The sequence below is a fragment of the Caloenas nicobarica genome, chromosome 1 (assembly GCF_036013445.1).
Source record: "Caloenas nicobarica isolate bCalNic1 chromosome 1, bCalNic1.hap1, whole genome shotgun sequence".
NCBI classification, from domain to species: Eukaryota; Metazoa; Chordata; class Aves; order Columbiformes; family Columbidae; genus Caloenas; species Caloenas nicobarica.
In genome coordinates this window covers 58,550,843-58,569,798 of record NC_088245.1, presented here as the reverse complement: position 1 = coordinate 58,569,798, position 18,956 = coordinate 58,550,843, and the positions used below count along the sequence as shown (strand labels likewise).

The 18,956-nt window shown below is 40.5% G+C and overlaps 1 protein-coding gene across 2 annotated transcripts in view; it reads left to right on the top strand.

Annotated features, from left to right (window-relative positions):
- Positions 1 to 331: 331 nt before the first annotated feature.
- The window catches only part of CNOT2 (CCR4-NOT transcription complex subunit 2), a 91,113-nt gene continuing 72,488 nt past the window's right edge, over positions 332 to 18,956 (top strand). Inside the window, exon 1 of one of the 2 annotated variants that reach the window (XM_065637026.1) lies at positions 332 to 410. The gene's annotated coding sequence lies outside the window, so the exon portion shown is untranslated. The remainder of the gene's footprint in view (positions 411 to 18,956) is intronic. The other variant, XM_065637036.1, reaches the window with a different exon arrangement.

Sequence of the window (18,956 nt, the reverse complement as noted above, 5' to 3'; positions counted from 1 at the left end):
CGGCGCCTCCGGCCGCCCCAGGCCCGCGGAGAGCGACGGGGCCCAGCAGCCCCGCGGCCTACGTGCCCCGCCGCGGGCCCGGCGCCGTGCGGGGCCTCAAGCGCTGAGCCGCGTCTCCCGCGGGAGGCGGAGGGAGCGCAGCCGAGCGAGCCTCGCTGCTCCTTCCTCCTCCTCCTCCTCCTCTTCCCCGGCCCCCTCAGCGCCTTCGCACCGCTCCCCGCGGGGCCGCTCCGCGTCGCGCCGGACCGTGCGGCAGCAGCTGCCCCCGCCCCTCGGCGCTGCCTGCCGGGCCGAGCGGCGGCGGGGTCACGGCGGCGGCGGCCGGGTCAGAGGGTAAAGGTTGCTCCCCCAGCATCCTCCGTGCTGGATACTCAGCCATCTTGGATCCGCGGGACAAGAAAATTCATGCGGTGAGTCCGGCCCCAGCCGCCCCCTCCCCGGCCCCCGCCGCCGCCCCGGGCCCCGCCGCCGTCCCGGCCGCGGGCCGATGAGGGGGGGCCGGGCGGCGGCGCGGCCCGCGGCGGGGCCCTGCGAGCCCGGGGCCGTCCCGCCGGGTTTCCGTTTGCTTTTGTCTCCGAGGGGGAGCGGGGGGGACGCGCGGCGCCCGAGCCGGGAGCGCAGCCGCAGGGCCGACCCGGCCCGCTACCCCCCGCCCTCCTCCGCGGCCGCGGGCGCCGGCGGCCGCCGGGCGCCTGTCCGGGGCCGGCCGAGGCCGCGGCCCAGCGGTGCCTGGGCCCCGCATCCTCCGCGGCCGCCGCTGGCAGCTCGCCCCGCGGCCCGCTCGGCCCGCCCGGGACAGCTCCTTCCCGCCGCCGCCTCGCCGCCCGCCCCAGCCCGGCCCCAGGCCTAGCGGCGGCCGCCTCCGCACCTCTCCCCCGCCGCCGCCACCGGGCCCATCTCCGCGCTGCGGCGGGGGTGCGCGGCCGCCCGGCCCCCGCCCGCCGCCTCCCCCCGGGCCCGCCGCCGGGCCGGCGAAACCTCCTGCCCACGGCCGGGGCTCCCACCGGCCCCGCTCCCGGGCGGCGCCGGGCTGCGCGCTTCGCCCGAGTGGCCCTGCGGCCTGCTCCGCCGGCCCCCGGGAAGGCCCGGGGTGAAGAAAGGGGGTGAGACAGGGGCTCTGCTGGCTGGTTTTCCATCGAAAAATATGGGGGTTTTTTCGCCTGCGCCTTTTCCACTCTCCTCCTGGCGGCGGTTAAGGTGGTGTGTAAACAGGTTCTGGTGTTCCCTCAGACGTGTTTGTAAAACAAACTTGAAACGGACCGAGCCGCTTTCCCGAGCGCTGCCCCCGGAGGAAGGAGCCGGCCTTCCCCTGCCCGCCGGGCCGGCGTTTCGGGGCTCCGGTGTGAGCCTGACCCGGGGGCAGAGTGTACAGGGGCGGGCTGGGGACAGGCGGGACACGGTGACAGGTTAGGGGTGAGAGGGAGACCCGAGAGTGGTGGGGAAGGGTGCGAGAGGCAGTGTTTGTGCTGTAGTCAGTGTCCGTGTGCGCTGTCCTGATGGATACAAGGGTTTGCTTACAGGTATTGTAGGTTTAGCATTTCTGGTTTGGGGTGTGTGGTTGTGTGTTGTGTTTTTTTTTTTTGTGAAGTTACAGGTAACTTTGTTTTGGGGGTTTTGTGATATGAGAAAATGAAAACAGGCTTGTGTTAGATGTGGATCAGCAGCTCCTGCTGCTGATCCACATCTAACACAAGCCTGTTTTCATTTCTGCTTTAAGTCCATTTTATCAGGGAAAAACTTACTTCCAGCTTTGCACGATTTTGTCCCTAGGGGAAGATAAGAAATTTTTGTGTCTCTTTCTTCTATATGTATGTGCATGCGTGTGACTTGAGTGTGTGAAGGAGACATTCCTGTGTGCCTACACGGCAGGAACATCTGGTGCTGCTGACTGGCTGCTGGTCTTAACTCTTCAGCTGGGGGAAGGGAGTTTAAGGTGATCAAACCTGCTGTGACATCAGTTAGTGGAAACCTTGATGTTTATGGAAACTTGGATGTGTTTCAGACTGTTAAAACTTGTAAAGACCTGCAAGGACAACATAATTGTTTGGGTTTATATTGCAAAGGCATCTTTGCTTTGGACTTGGAAGAATTGTTGTGTGTGTGTTGATGTACTTTGAGTTCTCTTATAGCGGCATGTTGATAGGATGCAACTTGCAAGATCCAGTTTTACGATCTTGAAGACTATATATGTGTCCAATGCCTTTTTTTTTCTTCCCCCTCAACTTCCACTATTGTTTATGTTGAGAATTCAGCCAGCATACTAAACTTCAAGGTGTCAACTGCTTCTGATTTTAGGAAGGGATTTGAATACTTGCTATCATGAGCTGGCTGACTTGACTTGCAAGTGTATTTCCGTTTCACTTTCAGGAAGCTGTTGATAAAGCTAAGAGTGTACTGGTAGATAAACTTTGTCTACACGTCTCTTTTAAAAACTTAATATTGCTGTCAAAGTAGACATTGTTATTGTAACCTATCTTTGTGTCAGTTCTACCAACAAACGAAACCAAAAGCCTTTAGCTAAGAACTGAAAAAAAATCCCTGGAATTTATTAAAAAAAATTGGTTTGAATTCTCTTTGAAAGAATCTAATTTTAAAGAATTGGTATTCAGTGGAAAAAATAGGGTAGTTAACGTGTCCTGAAGTTTGATGTTTAAAACTAGTCTCATAAGAGGCTCTTCACACCTGAAAATCTTGGTATTGTATCTCAGCCCATTCATGTGAAAGTTGTGTGTGCATGCAGTGGAACGGTACTCTCAGAAAGTGTTTCTGGTGTGTTTGCTATACTTCTAAATGCATTTTTGTCTAGATAGAGTTTAACTCTGAAATTAGAAACATTATTGCATTTTTAGCCTCTGCTCTAGCTTTAAAAAAAATAATTTATATTTCTGTTGGTGCAAGGGTCTGTTGTATAGTAATTGTAAAGTTGTAATCTCATTATAGCTTTAAAGCAGTCTTGTATCTTGCACCTTGTATCTTGTATCAGAAGTGTCTTGCACCTCCTTGTTGTTATTGACTCAAGAGTTGAATAGACCTTAAAAATACACCGTAGTGGAATTAAAATAGAGGTTTCTTGCACCTGTCTTTTTGACTTGATCTGGAAACTTCAGAGAAACATTGAATTCCTTGTTTCATTATGAGGTAGTATAGAAAGTGCACCCAAGCTTCCAAGTACTGAATTTTGTTCTAAAGTAGATCCTTGTATTTAACTTTTTTTTTTTAATTATTACGTATGCCATTAAAATTCTAATGTGCTTGAATACGGATTTTTAAAAGGCACCTTAAAAATGTGTTCTTTAAATATATATATACACATACATATAAACCATTACAGTCTTGGCAGAACACTTGCCATATTTGTTGTGTGTGTTTCTAAATGTTAGCTTAGATAGAAAGCTCTGTGCCAGTTTATATAGAAGTGCAGTACCCTAGTAAGTTAAAACAATAATTTTTGCCACAGATTTGAATGATTGCTCTCTTAAGTGAGATAGTCTTTCTAATTTTTTAAATTATTATTAATACAGTGTATACATGAATTACAGTGCTTGTTGTCAAAAGCCAAGAAGTTCAAGTTAGGTTATCTTTGCTTCATCTTGGCTTTTGAGGTATAAATAAATAAAAAAATTATACTTAGACATTCTTCCATACAACAGAGACCTGCTAATATTTTTGCCTGAAATTTATCCTGATGTCTCAGGTAGACTGTACTGAGCATTTCAAAACAACCTGTTTCAGTTGTGTTTCTTGGATAGGGTTGGCTGCTTTTTTTTTTTTTTTTGGTTCTTTGTGTGTGTGCGTGTGTGCGCTGCATTGGTCTCCTGACCCAGGTTCCTGTAAAAACGTAAGAACAACTGAAAGTTTGTGGATAAGTCTCATTGGCTTAAAAACACCTACTCACATGTTGATAGTTAAATTCATGCATGACAGTTTTCAGGAGGGATGCTGCATGTTGACAGCTAAGTATGCTTTTATTGAGTGTTATAACAGTGTAGAAAGAATGGTGTCAAGTGACATTATTGCAAAGCAGGATGTTTAAGGTTGTCCTTATGGAATTATTTTGTTTTTAGAGAAGGTGTATGTATACCAAACGTGGTCTGTGCTAATCATCAAGAGATTTCTACATAGGGTTTACAATCTTTTTGTTCGTATCAGAAAAAAACAAAACAAAACAAAGTTCAGATTGCTTTTAATGTATGTTTTATCTTTCATTTATAATGCTCTGCTGAAAATCGAATATTTGTATTGTGGTAGTGTGTACTGGCTCAGCTTCTGGTCTGGTTGTGTGATAGGCCCCAAATCAAGGTGTAAATGATCCATGCCTGAAGAGGTTACTGAGCCCCACCAATTTGTCTTGAGATAGCGTTGGTTATCAGTAGCATTACAGAAAAGTGTGCTTTATTTTTTCCTCTTGACTTGCTTGCTCTGCTGTCTGACTGCTCTTTACACTGCCAATATGTTTAATTTCACAACTCTCTACATTTCCTAGGAGGATTCCTTTCAGATTATGCTGGTAGGTTAAAACTTCACTATAACTGACGCTTTTTTCAGACACATCCTTCTCTTGTTGAATTGAAATGCAAAAGTTGTTATCAGAAATTCGTTAATAAGTAAACCATTGTTTCCTCCTGTTTTCCTTTTGGTTTGGGACAATTTTTTTTTTTTAAAGTGTCATCTTGTACTCCCTGTCACAAGTTCTACCTTCAGATATTTTAGGAATTTGAGATCGATGATGGATGAATATAGTTGGCTGAGGTCAAGTTATTTGTAAAAAGGTAGAGTTTATTTAGAAGGAAAACTAGTATAAAACACTGATGTATTTATGAAAGTAAAATGGAAACTCCTACTTTGTGTTATTCTCAGTTGAGGAGACAGTGATGGATTGAATGTGAGCCTAAGTGTGAGAGCATGCTTTCTGTCTTTTTGAGTTACCTACTGAAGTGATGGGTGACTCTGGGTAGGTCATTTAACCCATTTATAGCCAAGTTCTAGTCTGTAAAAGAGGAAAATGCTTTCCTGTGTTTTGCTTGCATGGTTCAAGGCTTCTGTGGAGCTAGATACCAGTAGCAGTTAACACATACAGTTAGAAAAGGCAATGGTAAAAACTTCAAAATGGTCCTATACCAAATTCAATAGGTGGCAGTTGTATTGTTTGTCCTTATGTGTTTTAGAATTATACGTCCACAACATTTTCATGACAATCTAAAAATGTGTGTATTTGAAAACAATAGCAAGGAGTTTCCAGGCACCAAAAAAAGGAGCAGTATGACTAATTACATTAAAACAACTGCAACTATTTTAAATTCTAAACTGTTAATGTTTAGATTTGTAGGCAACTTCTTGGCAAACAAGTTTTTCTCAAGCTGCCTTCATAACACAGACAATGATAATTTAATATCACACACTATCTTTTCTGTCTAAGGATTGTAGGAGGATGCCCATCCTGGTGCAAAATAAGTAACTAATGCTTGTGTCAATGGACTGTGTACTTGCCATACAGTATGTATGACTGTGTGAGTTTTTTCTTCAAGCTTCACTGGAATAGTATTTTTCTCCTTCCAGCCTACAAAAACCTTGCATTATTGGGGCTAGACTGATTAGACTTTGTAGCTATTTTTAATGCATTTTTTGTTCTAATTGTGAAAACTATTCTTGCAAAGCAAGTGTTGCCAGAGAATTATATGATGGAAAAAATGTTGCTGTACTGTGTAGGGGACTTGTTCAGGTGTATGCTTGGAGTCTTTCACTGTTCAGCAGTAACAAAATTTGTGAGAAAGTACTCGTTGCATATAAATATCATTATAAAAAATTTATAAAACAGGAAAATAGCTGTGAAGTGGGTTATTTTATGCAATGATGGAAGTAGGCTAAAAAAGTGTATGGAAGAAGGTCTTCTGTTGAGAGCGTATACCACAATTCGGGGTGTGGAGAAGTGGAAATCTGAAAGGTTTTCAAAAAGAAATCTAAGCTGTAGGCAGTGCCAGTATTTGAAAGAATTAAAGACACGATAAGTGATTCTGAATGTTAAAAGTACCTTGTAATATTGCGTCCACCTGTAAAACTATTTGCAGTAAAAAAAAAATAATGTGAGATACTTTGGTGCAATCTTGATACTTCGCTGTGTGATGTAACTTTTTCAATATGTCAAAAGCATCATCACAAAGTAGAAAGGTACTTTACATTGAAATCTTAATTCGTTGTTTTATTTACTGGGTATGGATGCACATTTCTAGTAAACTGGTTCTTCAAGATCAAATTGATTAAGATCAGCGTTATACACATGAATAAGTCAGTATCTCGTTATTTTATGGTAGAAGTTGAAGTGAATTCAGGTTATTGTGCTATTGTGATATGGAGCTTATTAATCACTTTTTTAGGAAGCTTTGGCATGTTCAGGATGATATGTTTTCAGCAATAAAGGCTTGAGTTGTTTTACCCCCTAATTCAGGGAAGTTCAGTTATATAAGAACGCGTGTGGTGCGGGACATCTGTGATGAAATAGGAAGTACTCTGAATTTCTTGCAAGGATAAAATGTAGTTTTCAAGAGGTTGGTGCTCTTCTGAGCTCTCCTTATCTCACGTAGATGTGTATTTTGACTACCAGCAGCATATGCATGATGGCAAGTTGTATTTTCATAACAGTTAAATCAGGTATTTGCAAACTGTTAATATTAGCTGTGATCCTAATCTTTTGTCTTCAAAAAAGACATAAATTTAGCTTAAGTTACCTTTTTTTTTGTTTTAAAGCACCTGGCAGTTCTTATAGGGTCCTGGCTCTAGGTTGAGTTTCAGGCCTCCCTTTCTCAAATACACTACTAGACTGAAATAATGTTTTTTTTAGCAACAGCTCAGTAAGTCTTGAAAACTGGGATGACCAAGTGTAGGTCTGATTGGCAACAAGGAGTGACTCGCTGAGAGGAGGTGCCTTTAACTGGCTCTTTCCTGCAGCAGGTCTGTATTCCAATGTGCAGCTGCTGGATTTTTCTGTGCTCTTGAATAGCTGCATCTTCAGAGTCCAGTTTTTAAAACAAAAACATGTTGAGAGGTGCATTTTAAAATTTGGTAGACTAAGCGTACTTTACAGGCCACGCTGTTAATGTACTTAGCAAAGAGGCTGAAGAGGAATAGCGTAGGCTGCAGATGAATAAACAGTGGTAGTAAAATCTGTTGATAGTAGGATGCGCTTAATGGATTGTTTTATGTCTGTATCTGCAAGAAATAGGGAAAGCAATACTAAAAAATTCAGGTTGGGTTATTTTGAAGAGCTGTGTCATGCATGACCATGAAGTTAGCAGTTGTTTTTTTTTTTTAAGTGGTAAAAATGAGAGGAGCAGTGAAAATCAGAGAGGGTGAAGGAAGAACAAAGTTTACTCTAGGCAAATGCATGCTGGGTTCATTCTGCAGTATCTAGTACTGTTTAGAGAAAGCAAACACCTAGGAAGCTTTGATTCAGTTTTTCTCAGGAGGTGCGATTTATGAGATGGTTTGGTTTGTCTGTCCCTCCCCCAAATGAGTGTGTATGAGTTAACTCAAAAGTTAAGCATTTAATTTATACCTGTATTTATATACGGAAACTTAAATCGGAAGGAGAAATTAAGACTCAAATTGTGGTACTACAGACCTTGTGAAATTGTGTCTAGGTATAGGAAGTTGAAATTGGAAAAGAGATAGTCAGACCTGATCTAGTATGTATCCTCTAGGACGGCAGCTGGTCAGGCAGCCTGTGAGCGCACACAGACTTCCAATGCCTGTGCCACGACTCTTCCCTGGAGCAGGGAGGAAAGTGAGTGATGAAGAGATGTGGCAAAGAAGGAAGTTGAGGGTTATCATGGTGTGGGAGAAGTATTAAGAAACAAAAGAACAAATCTATAAGCAGCCAGTTTTTATTAGTTCTGCTGCTCATAGAAAAGAATATGTCTGTATTTAAGATTAGTAGTGTACGTGGTTGGTTTTTTTTGTTTTTGTTCGGGTTTTTTTATGTATGCACATTAACTGTTTTAGTCTCAGATGGTTCAGTATTTTTTGGGATTGGCAGGAGGGGACTCTAATCTGAACCTAATCTAATTCTGCTCCAACTGAGCAATTGTTCTCTGTGCACATTGATGTAACTGTCCATGGCTCTGCAACAGATTCCAGTGCAGTACTTAATTTGTAATGTGCTTCTAAAAATAAGTGTATAGTCTTATGTAACACATCTTGTATTGTTAGCACCTAGAGGCTTCATCCCCACTGGTATGAAGCGGAACACAGCCTACATAATTTTTGATTGTGGGTATTTACATCTGAAATATTTTCCCTGTCAGTGTCTGTGGCTAAACAGTAACTTTGCTTGTGTTTTAAGAATATCAAATATCTTGTTTATCCACAGCTAGGTATGTTACTCCTCTGCATTTGTGAAGTTTTACAGTATTATTTTGGCATATCTGAGCCAAACAACAGATTAAAAGTACTTCAAAGTACAGTAGACCTTGGTTTCTCTAATTTGAAGAAGGCTGGTGGGTTCCTGCTCACAGGTATGTGCACTTTCTCAGAGACCTCTCATAATCTGGTGCTGCACTGTAAGAGTTCTGAAAGTCTGGATGCTGCAGGTGTGAAAAGATGATGTTAATCGTATTAATGCAACTTTGAGGGTGAACTTAAAATATGCTTGAAAATAAACTCACTTTTTTCAGTATTTTAGGTGATATTAATGATAAAATTATATTATTCTCTTAGCTGTTGTACACCTTTTGCCGTAGTCTTAGCAATGTTTTGATCTCTTTAATGTGACTTTTCTCATGCTTTTTGAATTCAGGCTGCAAGTAACATGTTAAATTAAATGATAGAATGCATCATGTCTTGCTGGTAGGATGACACCTGTGCAGAACAAACTTGTCATATGTAAATAATTTAAGGGGCAGAAATCGGATTTATCAAGAATTATAGCTTTATTAGAAAGTAACTTAGTTCTCATTTTTCACCACTTGAAGCAGGTGCTATATTTTCGTGTTAAGAGCACAGCTGAAATTTTGGAGTAGGAGACTGAAAATTGAGAGTTGCAAAATCCAAGGCCAAAACAGAGACATCCATTGTTTTTGTTGTATTACTGTCCTCACACAAGTTAATTTTCTATAGTGTTGTTTACTGACATTCCAAGTGCTTCATTTTACAAGATCCTTCTCTTTCCCTGAGGGATCCTGTAGTTCAGTGAAGAATGAATTACAAGAGATCTGAGGTCTGAAGGAATAAATACTTATAGAACTGAATAAACAGGTAGTCTCTTAGGTCGCAGCTTTAAGAAGAAATGAGGTTTTGTAGATGCTTTTAATGATTGTTTTATCTGAACAATTCAAATTATTTGATTTCCTAGCAGTGTCTAGGTCAAATATCCAGAACTTTGGGTCGGAGAACTACTGTCAGCCCTCACAGTTCCTGGTCAACCGTGGAGGTCATCCTGAAAGACTGAAAAATTTGTAAAGCTTGGCATTTGTGACACCAGAGGCCCACACTTCAGTGTGAGGGTTACCCTTGGCAAAGTAGGGGTTACCTTTGTCCTTCCTAAGGCCAAACAGCATATATACATATTCAGATTGGTAGGTATGTGCCATTTCTACACAGATGGGTTTTGTTTCTAGGTTGGACTTATGTTATTCAGTGGGGAGTAGACAATGGCAGTAGGTGACAGCCTGCTGTAAGGCCTGTCATCCCTTCGGTTGGGGATCTTGAGAAATCGTCTTGACCCAGCTTGTGTATTGGGGAGGAAAAGCCACAAAGCACCGCACCACCCTTCCTGGAGGCCTGTGGGTACCATCCCCTTGTCCTGGTGGTGGGTGGACTGTCCCTCCTGTTCTTGGGGAACTGATGAATGTGCCTGTGAGGGGAAGGAGTAGGATATCAAACACAAAATCGTTGTTACTCAGCTTTGTCTTGTGAATAGCAATGTTACATGTTTTTCTCAGTTCTGGGCTGTCCAAAGAGCCCTTGGACACAGCTGGAGCACTGTGGCGCTGGGGCGAGGAAGGACATTTATCTGCTGGCACTGAGGGACTCCTGAGTGCCAGGTTCTTTGCGTAGAAAGGCCAGGGCTGTGCCCTAGCCGTGGCGGAGCAGATGCACACTTGTGGTGGGCAAGATGTTCACCTCTGGTGGGCAAGACAAGGAGCAGGAGGGCTGGGGGGAGAAGCGTCCCAGAGAGGAAGAGTCTGTGCAGGCCAGGCCACATTCTGTGCCTGGTGTGTCAGCTCAGGCCCAGCCTGTCAGTTCTTACTGCGTTTGTAGAGGAGAAATACACTGTTTTTATAGTAAATACATTCCTCTGTTCTGTTTAGTATTGTTTACTCTTTTTCTAGGGTAGTAATTCAGGGAGCCAAATGCAAGAATAATGCATTGGTTGTGTATTTCAGCATTTATGTGCCCAGTCTTTTTTTTAAGAGTGTACCCCAGTTTCTCACCACAGCTGTCTGTTGTCTGTCTGTCCACTGGTAGGAGAAGACTGCTAATGTTGAGGAGGCCCTGGTGGTAGCTGGCATTTTATCACTGAGTCTTCTTGGCCTGGTTTGGGCAGGGCTATGTCAGGAAACTGTTGGTATCACTTGGTTCCTGAGGGGTTTTTGGGAGAGAGGAGTTTTGTGAAAAGAACTGCCTATTTATTTTTGTGTAAAGAGTCAGTGCATGCTTTTTACTTTAAATGCTTCATTGTCCTGTTAATATAATTTAATTTTGTGAAGTTAGTGTGTTTATTCTGCACTCCTTGTATAGCTTGCTATTTATGAAAAGCTCTAGATTCTTGTGGAAGATGGTGTAACCCTCCTTTTCTCTCTAATTACGTAAAACTGTGAAATATTTTGTCAGGTTTGTTCAATGTCTACCTTTTTGACTTGCAACTTATAGAATGAATGGATAGTCTTTTCACTGACTAATGCAGGGTCAGAATGAGCTCACCTCCCTCCAGTGTTGCCCTTGCTATGGCACTCTGTAAAACTGTGTGAGTATGTCTTGATCCTTCTGAGGTGTGGATATTTGGTTGTGAACATGTTTTCTGTGAAAACTCTGTCACTAGTAATTGTAGTGACACTTTAAAATATCTGTTACTGTTTTTACTGTAAAGGAAAATAGCATATAAAACCACAAAACAATGACAGAATTTGCTTAGCAGGTAAGCTTCTGAAATTGTCATGCATGAAGAGCATTTAAAATAATCCAGTTGTCAGTGTTTAATACTGAAACGGGGGGAAAAAAAAAGTGAAAATGGGCTTGCCTGATCAGTTGCCCTCGTTCTTTGTAGTGTCAAACCAGAAGACATATCCAGAAGACATACCAAGTTTTGCCTTGGTTAACGAAAGAAAATTCCCTTTGGTTTTGTGTTTATTCTCTCTGAATGCAACTACCGTGGCTCTGCCCACATTATCCTTTTTTTTCTTTCTTTTTTTTTTTTTCCTTCCCTCCTCTCTCCTCTGAAGAGCCACTCAGTATCTTTCTCAGAGGTGACAGTCCAGCGGTGTCTGAGTAAGGGTGCTGTCTTGTGACAAGATGGACAGCTGCTGATAAGAGCAGCTTTGGTTTGGGTTCCATACCAAGGTCTTGTTCACTGGAAGCCTCAGCAGGTCCTGCCCCTGTCAACAGTCTGACCTCTGTGGACACTGTAAAACTGGCAAAATACAATCCACAAAAAATCAAAATTACAAATGGCTACTTTACTAACGAATATATGTCCCTTGAGTAAGAATGAAACTCCTAGTGATACCTTGTAATTGTACATCTGTTATGAGGAGCTAATTTAAATTTGAGGTAGTTGTGTGAAGTCATAATGATAAAAATCTATGCAACAATGCTGAGGTGGTCATATCCCTCGCATATTCATTTTGTAATATTCCCTTTACGTTTTTTGTAACATCAAATATGCTTTGAAATTTTAGCTATTAAAAGTTTTAAATTTTTTTTCACTTGGTTACTATTTAAATCTAGAGAGGAACAGCTATGTTCTATCGGGTGATGAAGGCGTTCCCGGTGTTAATATAAGTGTCTTCTGTGCTCCCAGAGTGTCTCCTTTTTCTACCTTATGTATTCTTATGGTTTGCTTTTTTGTCCCTGTACTTTTCTTTCTCTTTTCATCTACTCTTTGCACTCTGTTTCGTTGCTTCCCCAGCAATTTAAGATTGAAGAGCGAAGTTTTAGATTACTTCATTGTTCTTCCTGATGCTTAGTCTTTGTGTTGCCACATCATAAACTTGTCTCATTTTCAGTTCATAAACTGAGAGGGATGTAGGTCACTGTTTATATAAACATTTGAAGTTTTGTTACCAAAAAAAAAAAAAAAAACCCTTCCTCAGTAAGCACTTAAAACCCTGCTTCAGTGAATGTTAAAATAGCAGACTCCAAGGCAATCTGAATTTAAGAAATGCTGGAATTGAAGGTTTTGTTTCCTATCTTAGTCAGGTTCCATCTGCATATCACTATTTTATAGGGGTTTTTTAAATTAAATGCTGTTTTTCCTAGAGGACTCTGGCCTCATTTGCTGGACAGGATGCGTGGTGTTAGCTCACTGAGGTTCTTTTTCAATCCCATTTTTCTGATCATGCTATCCAAAATTATAAGTAGATTCTAGATTAATGTTTTCTCTCCCGTTTCTTCATTACAGTTTAATGGAAGTGCTTTATAATAAGTTTTTGAAAAAGTTATGTTTTTATATTGTGTCACTGAGGTGACAGCCAGGTGTTACAAAGGGAAACTGAGGCATTGGTGTAGTATTTCCTAACAGAAATACCTTTGATTTCATTTGCAGCTGTGAATGGTTAATGCTTCTGCACAGACTCTTAAAATATTTCAAGCTGAAGGCTTTTGTGAAAATCTTTGTGTGGCTCCCCCAGCATTATTAAAACAATAATAAAAAAAGGACAAACCTTAAGAGACAGGCATAAAATCAGTTTACACATGTGACATGTAAACATCTTAGCTAGACACGTTGTTTTCTTTCTGCCTCATTAATTAGAAGAGGATGAAGATGCATCTTGACAGTGGTCCCTGGTCCAGTGACTGTATACCAAAAGAATGAGGAAATCCAGAAATGGTGGGTGTGAGGATCAGAAGCTCCACATGCCTCAGTGGCTGGGTCTTTGGGACTCTCTGCTTTGCCATCAGCATCTTACCCGTCTGTCTCTTTCTCTCTGTAGTTTCTTTTTCTGTTCCTGTTCCTCTTCTGTTTTCCTCCTCCCTTGTGTCCCAGCTATCGTCCTGATGGCACCTAACTGATTTTTAAGAGTATTAAAGGGGCATATTTTCATGTGTAAGAACATTCAGAAATGGTTGAAGTATCTTTAGCTACTTAAAAAAAAAAAAAAAATCTGATCACTTCAGCCTGAAAGATGGTTAAAGGGTGTATTTGGGAATAAAAGGCTTATGCATTCTCTAATTTGGCCACGTGGATGATATGAGGTCTTAAAAGCAGTGGCTGAGATCATCCAACACAGTATTGCTGCCTGTGCTCTGTGTAACAATGTAAAACCAAATCCATATGTTTTCATAGCTTTTTCTTCTTCCAAAATAGTGCATATGAAGGCAATTTTTTAAAAGGGCCATATTAAAGCGTATTGCATGTGCATGCAATTTATTGTGCAGTTCTCTGAATATGGAGTATAAGAAGAGCTATAGAAAAATTCTGGAAAGTTGTTAGTCTGGAAGTGTTGGATAAACCTCAAATTACAGCATTGTTTTCAGAATTCCTAACTTTAAACATGACATGGTTTTCAAAGTGAGTTATCTGCCCAGGATTTGTTTTGAAAATGGCACTGGGGTTAAATGCTTAGAAAAAATATTTTTGCTGTCTTGATTTGTTTGTTTGTTTGTTTTCTGAAAAGAAGCTTTGCTTGAGGAGAGAAGTGGTATCCATAGGAAGATTACTGGCATTTATGAACATGGGTTGGAAAGCAGGGGTTAGCTGTAACTTCATAGTAAAGAAATGACTGCCATTGCTACATTTAAAAAGATTTGTGTTGTAAATAAAGATACTTTAGTTGGAAGGGCATAGGAGTATTATGTAATGAGGGAAAATATGAAGAGAAAGTGTTGCAAGAGGAGTGAATGTTCTCAGGTAAGGTGAAGGTTTTAGTTTTATTTGGTGTGTTCACCTACATTAAAACTCTAGTGAAAACAGTAAAGATGTCTGTTCAAGTAATATATGGCTCATTTTCTCCTCTTCTTTGTATTTTACAAGAGACACGGTTAATACCCAGACTCTGCTATAAATCTTTGTGCATCAATTTAAGATCCAGATTTATCCCACATATCTTCCTTCACTTAATTTTAATACTTGAGGTGAAAATTCTCTCTTCTGACTTAGGCTGCCTAAAAGATAGGCATCTAGGTCTCTGGAAGTCCAGGGAAAGAAATGGAAAAACTTCTTATGTATCCTTGAAAACAGAGGCATATACCAGAAGTAAGCATTTGCTCTCTGAATAAGTGTAACTGAACAGAGTACATGTATAACAGATCTTAAAGTCAGTGCTGCTATACCCTTTTCCTTCTTTTCAGACTATGCTTGTGGCAATACACATGTAGCAAATCTGTATGTTATGCAAATATGCTGCAAATAATGAAAAATCAGTGGTTTTCACTAGGGTGGACTTACAATGGGTAACCATGACATTGTGAGTTGCTGGAGTAGAACTTTCGCCCTTTATGCTTCAACTTCCAGATAGAGGGATTGGAAGTCTTGTTTTCCGCCTGTAACCCGTGGTTTCGGTGAAAATCCTTCTGTATAAATAGGCAGTAGCGATGCTAGACTAGCACGAGAACCTAAACAAGTCTTGTATCACTATAGGAATTACAGTATAATGTATTAACCATTGTGAAACCTTTGAATAATCTTTAAAGAAAAAACAAGCATGCAACAATGTGTAATCAAGAGAAACCCTATGGGATAAAGCTTTTTTTTTTGAAGACTGCCTGTCTGACTAGTGTTTATTGAGGTCACAAATGAGAATGTGGTTAGCGTATTCTCCTGTAATTCTCCTCTTTTCTCCCCACTCTGTCAGGCCTGTGTTGTGATGCTTGTCCTTCTCCGGGAAGGGCCTGTGTTGAATTATGGTTTGTTTACTGGCTCTTCCGACCTCAGGCACAGCGCCTCTGGGATCTTTCCTCTTAAACCTTCTTTGTCTGGGAAAAGCAGAGTCTGTAGTTTATAAAATGTATTTAGATTCTTTTGGCTGAAAAGCGTGATTTTTTTTTTAATGTCTAATTTTATAATGACATGTAGTGTCAATGTATAGTTCTGTTAACTTTGCACACTCGTAACATGTGATTCCTCCTTCAGTTGCATGTATAAATCATTGCCAGTTTTGACTAGAAACATGTTTAAGTTACAGTTTTGTGCTTATTTTTAGAGAATCAGAACAGTATAAATTGGATTAGGTGTAGAATATGCAGAATAAAAAGTTTTCAAGCTGTGTCATTTTTGCCCAGTAAAAGACTCAGTGTTTTCTAATTTTGCGCTTCTATTTAGATGTATGGTGAGAAAACTCTTACTGGGCCACCATGCTAAGGGTATGAAGTTAGCCCAAAGTACTGACCTTGTTTTTAAAATCCTCCTTAAAATGTGAGGTAGAGTTCTTGTCACGAATTTCTGTGTCCTAACAAAGCTCTAAATTGGGCTCCTTGCCTTCTTAGGTGTTTTTTTTTAAGTTTTGGTTGTTTTTTTTTTCATTGAAGTTTTGTTTGTCTGTGTCAAGTATGTAACGTACTCAAGAATCACTGAGCTTTAATCGTGTTCAAAATTATCTTTATTTTTTTTCTTTAAATTGGAGATTATAATGTAGAAATGCACTTGATGGTGATGGACTTACTGTAAACATGTACTGTGAAAACTTTTTTTTCTTAAAAAAGAGTTCTGGATCAGTAACAAATGTAATAGTAAAAATCTAATTTTCTGAAAAGAGGTAGATATGGATGGAAGTGGTTAAGGGAGCCTCTGTTAGGGCAGCAGAAGTATATTACTGCCATAAACATGTAACTGACACATGTTAATCATGATGCACTTCAAAGGAGTAAACTACTGAAACAATTTATTTCATTTAGGTTTTTATTTTGGGATGTTTGGTCATAATTTAGGAATGCTTTACTGTGAAAGAAAAGTATGAGTGGGTTAATTGTATTTAACCGAAAACTTTTTCTTAAAGGATTTTTTACACTGGAGCCATACTAAATGACATTAAACAGTAACTATGCCAATTAGAAAAGACTATGATCTTTCATACTTTAGGTAAAACTTTTAACTGATGTTTCATGTGGTTTTGAAGATTCTTGAAGGGCCAGTTCTTTTAAAAAGTAAACTTTCTCTTGTGCTAACTATCAGCCTTGCTGGATTTAGTTTCAGTATTAAAACCTATAGTTTTTCAATATTGCAGATGATAGTGAAGGTGATTCTTTTTTCCTTTGTCCTGTTACGGAAAAGTCTAGAGATTTCTGGAATTTTGAACTTTTTAAAATTCTGTAGTGAAAAGCGTATGTTTACTGTTGATTTGCAAATGTAAGTTGCAGTCTCCAAACTGATATGCCATCAGGTATATATTACAAAATTGGGCAAGTTAGGAGAGGGACAGCTGATTCTGGATCTTCCATCTTGGTGATCGGTGTCGTGGAAGGTGCCAGTATTTGATAAACAGGTACCGTACAAAACTGTAGGAAGGTGTCTCCTGAAATGTTGTTCAAGGGTTTATAAAGCGAAAGTCATTAAAGTGTTCTTCATGTATATGATTTCTCTGATTCCTTGCAGCTGGTCTTGCTCGCTGATCCACAGGCATAGAGGAATAAGCTCTCTTAGAATTATTTTTAATTCTCTGCCTTTCTTTGAAATGCCAGTGTTACCATTCATGGCCTGCAAATGGTGTTTTAGATAGGAAGTGAAAAACTTTAGATGGAGAGATTTTTAGAAAAAGTGTGGGAATGTAAAAAGCAATGAAAGTCTTGGACAGTGTAGGTTGTTCCGGACAGCGTTATGTTTTTCTTTCTTGGAAGCAAGAGACAGAAACTGTTTATCCAATGTGCTGCTTTCCCCTAGAAAGAGATTAGGGAGGAACTATCTAAACCTATTCTGCTTTACTTCTGTTGTGTCAGCCTTCCGAGTGAAATGTCAACTGCAAAGCAATAGCTTTGATACAGCTGTGTCGGAGCAGACTGTTATGATCATCACCACCACAAAACTCTTTGCTCTTCCTCTTTTTCCATTTATCAAAGCGTCCTGGCAAACAAGGGCCTGCCAGGACAGGTACCTGTATGACAGGGAAATGAGTGTGTAAACATAAACCCAGGAGATTCCGCCAGTCTGTAAACTGGCTACAAAGTTGCTGTGAGAACCAGTGGAGAAGTTGGTTGGCAGAGCCTGCTCTGATAAGTCTGGAAAGATGTTTTTTCACTGTTCATCACTAGACAGGCTTCCAAGCACTGCCTTAGGCTCTAACAATTATCTCTGATTTCCAGCAAGGCACCTGAATTAAAGAGAACAGCTACATCAGGGAAAGACAGGAACAAGTTTCTAAAGAGATATTTCAGGTAGTTTGTTGGGCTCTTCTCCAGTTTAAACGTCATCTAGGAAGCTATTGCTGTTCTTGGTCGGTCTCACAAAATTAGATTTTGGAGGTCATAGATGGAATATTTGATAGATGGAGCAAGATCCTGGCTCACCAACTAATTTAAACATGTCATTGAAGTAAGATGATGTGTGTCTGTTCGTGATGTGACTAATATGATACTTCATGGAGTATCCAGCTGAAAATGCCCAAGTCGAGGTGAAGTCCAAGATCTTTGTCTGTATAGAATGCCTTTTTCTGTAACTGTCTGTAGCAAGTATACTTCTTTTGCATAACATTTCCAGAATTATTTCTGCATTTTTGTTCTGCTTTGCCTACTTAAATGTGAGTATCCTGCCAGTAAGCAAATGGGTAGAAAGGTCCTGTTGTTTTCCACATCAGTATTACCTTTTTACAAGTCACTCGATAAGCTACTAACCCAAAATAGAAAAGGTCTGTTGAGACAAATCTGCAAAATGAGTTATGGTAAAATAAACTTTATGGAGGAGAAACTTCAAATCTGCTGTCTTGCGTTGCTCTAGACTCCTCCTCTTAGTTTTCTTCAATTTGTTTTTGTTCTGTTTTTATCTATATGCCTGTCTTATCCAAACGTGGCTTTTTGATGTTCTCTGAACAGTGAACTTCTCAACTTCTTTAAAGTGTATGTTTCCAGGAGCCAGACCTTCTGCCTTTCTAGTAGCAAGTCCCAAGTCTGGCTCTTGGCTGCTGCAGGCTGAGTATCTATTATAATAGGCTTATAAAATTCATTTCTCTAGGAATAACAATTTTTATAGAAAGTTCTGTTTGTCTTGCTTCTCAAACTTTAGATACAGAAACAGAAGCTGCATTCCTTGCATTCTGTCCATGGGGAGGGAATGAAGGAGGGAACTCGTGCCTTTCAGTAAAGAGTATAAACCTGGGATTTGCTTGTCTGTGTAGTAGCAAAATATGCTAACAATTCCTGGTAACTTCTGTTTGTGTTACTACTCTCAGCTGGTTATGGTCTATCCAGTACTAAAAAATATTCAGTGCAAATTTTTAGCTTTAGAGACTCATTGATAATATGCAAAGGAAGGAAAAGCAGAATAACTCATTAAAGTTAATTCTCATTGTCAATCCTTGTTCATACTGTTGGCCCCATTTTCCCTTGTCTCAGTTGCTCTTTTTGCTCTTGTCAGAAGTGAGTGAGAATGGATATAGGGCATGTCCAATTCAGCACAAAGCAAACTCCAGAAGAGACCTAATATTTAGTAATCTTTTTATCTAAACATAAACTGTTCTATTATGCTTTTTCTAGTCATTTATTATGAGAATGATTGAACTTCCAAAAAAAATTGCTTTGCGTATTGATATGGTAGCCTAAGATGTATTCAGAAGTCCAAATATGTACAAGAGCAGAGATTATACCAGCATTATTTTTTAATT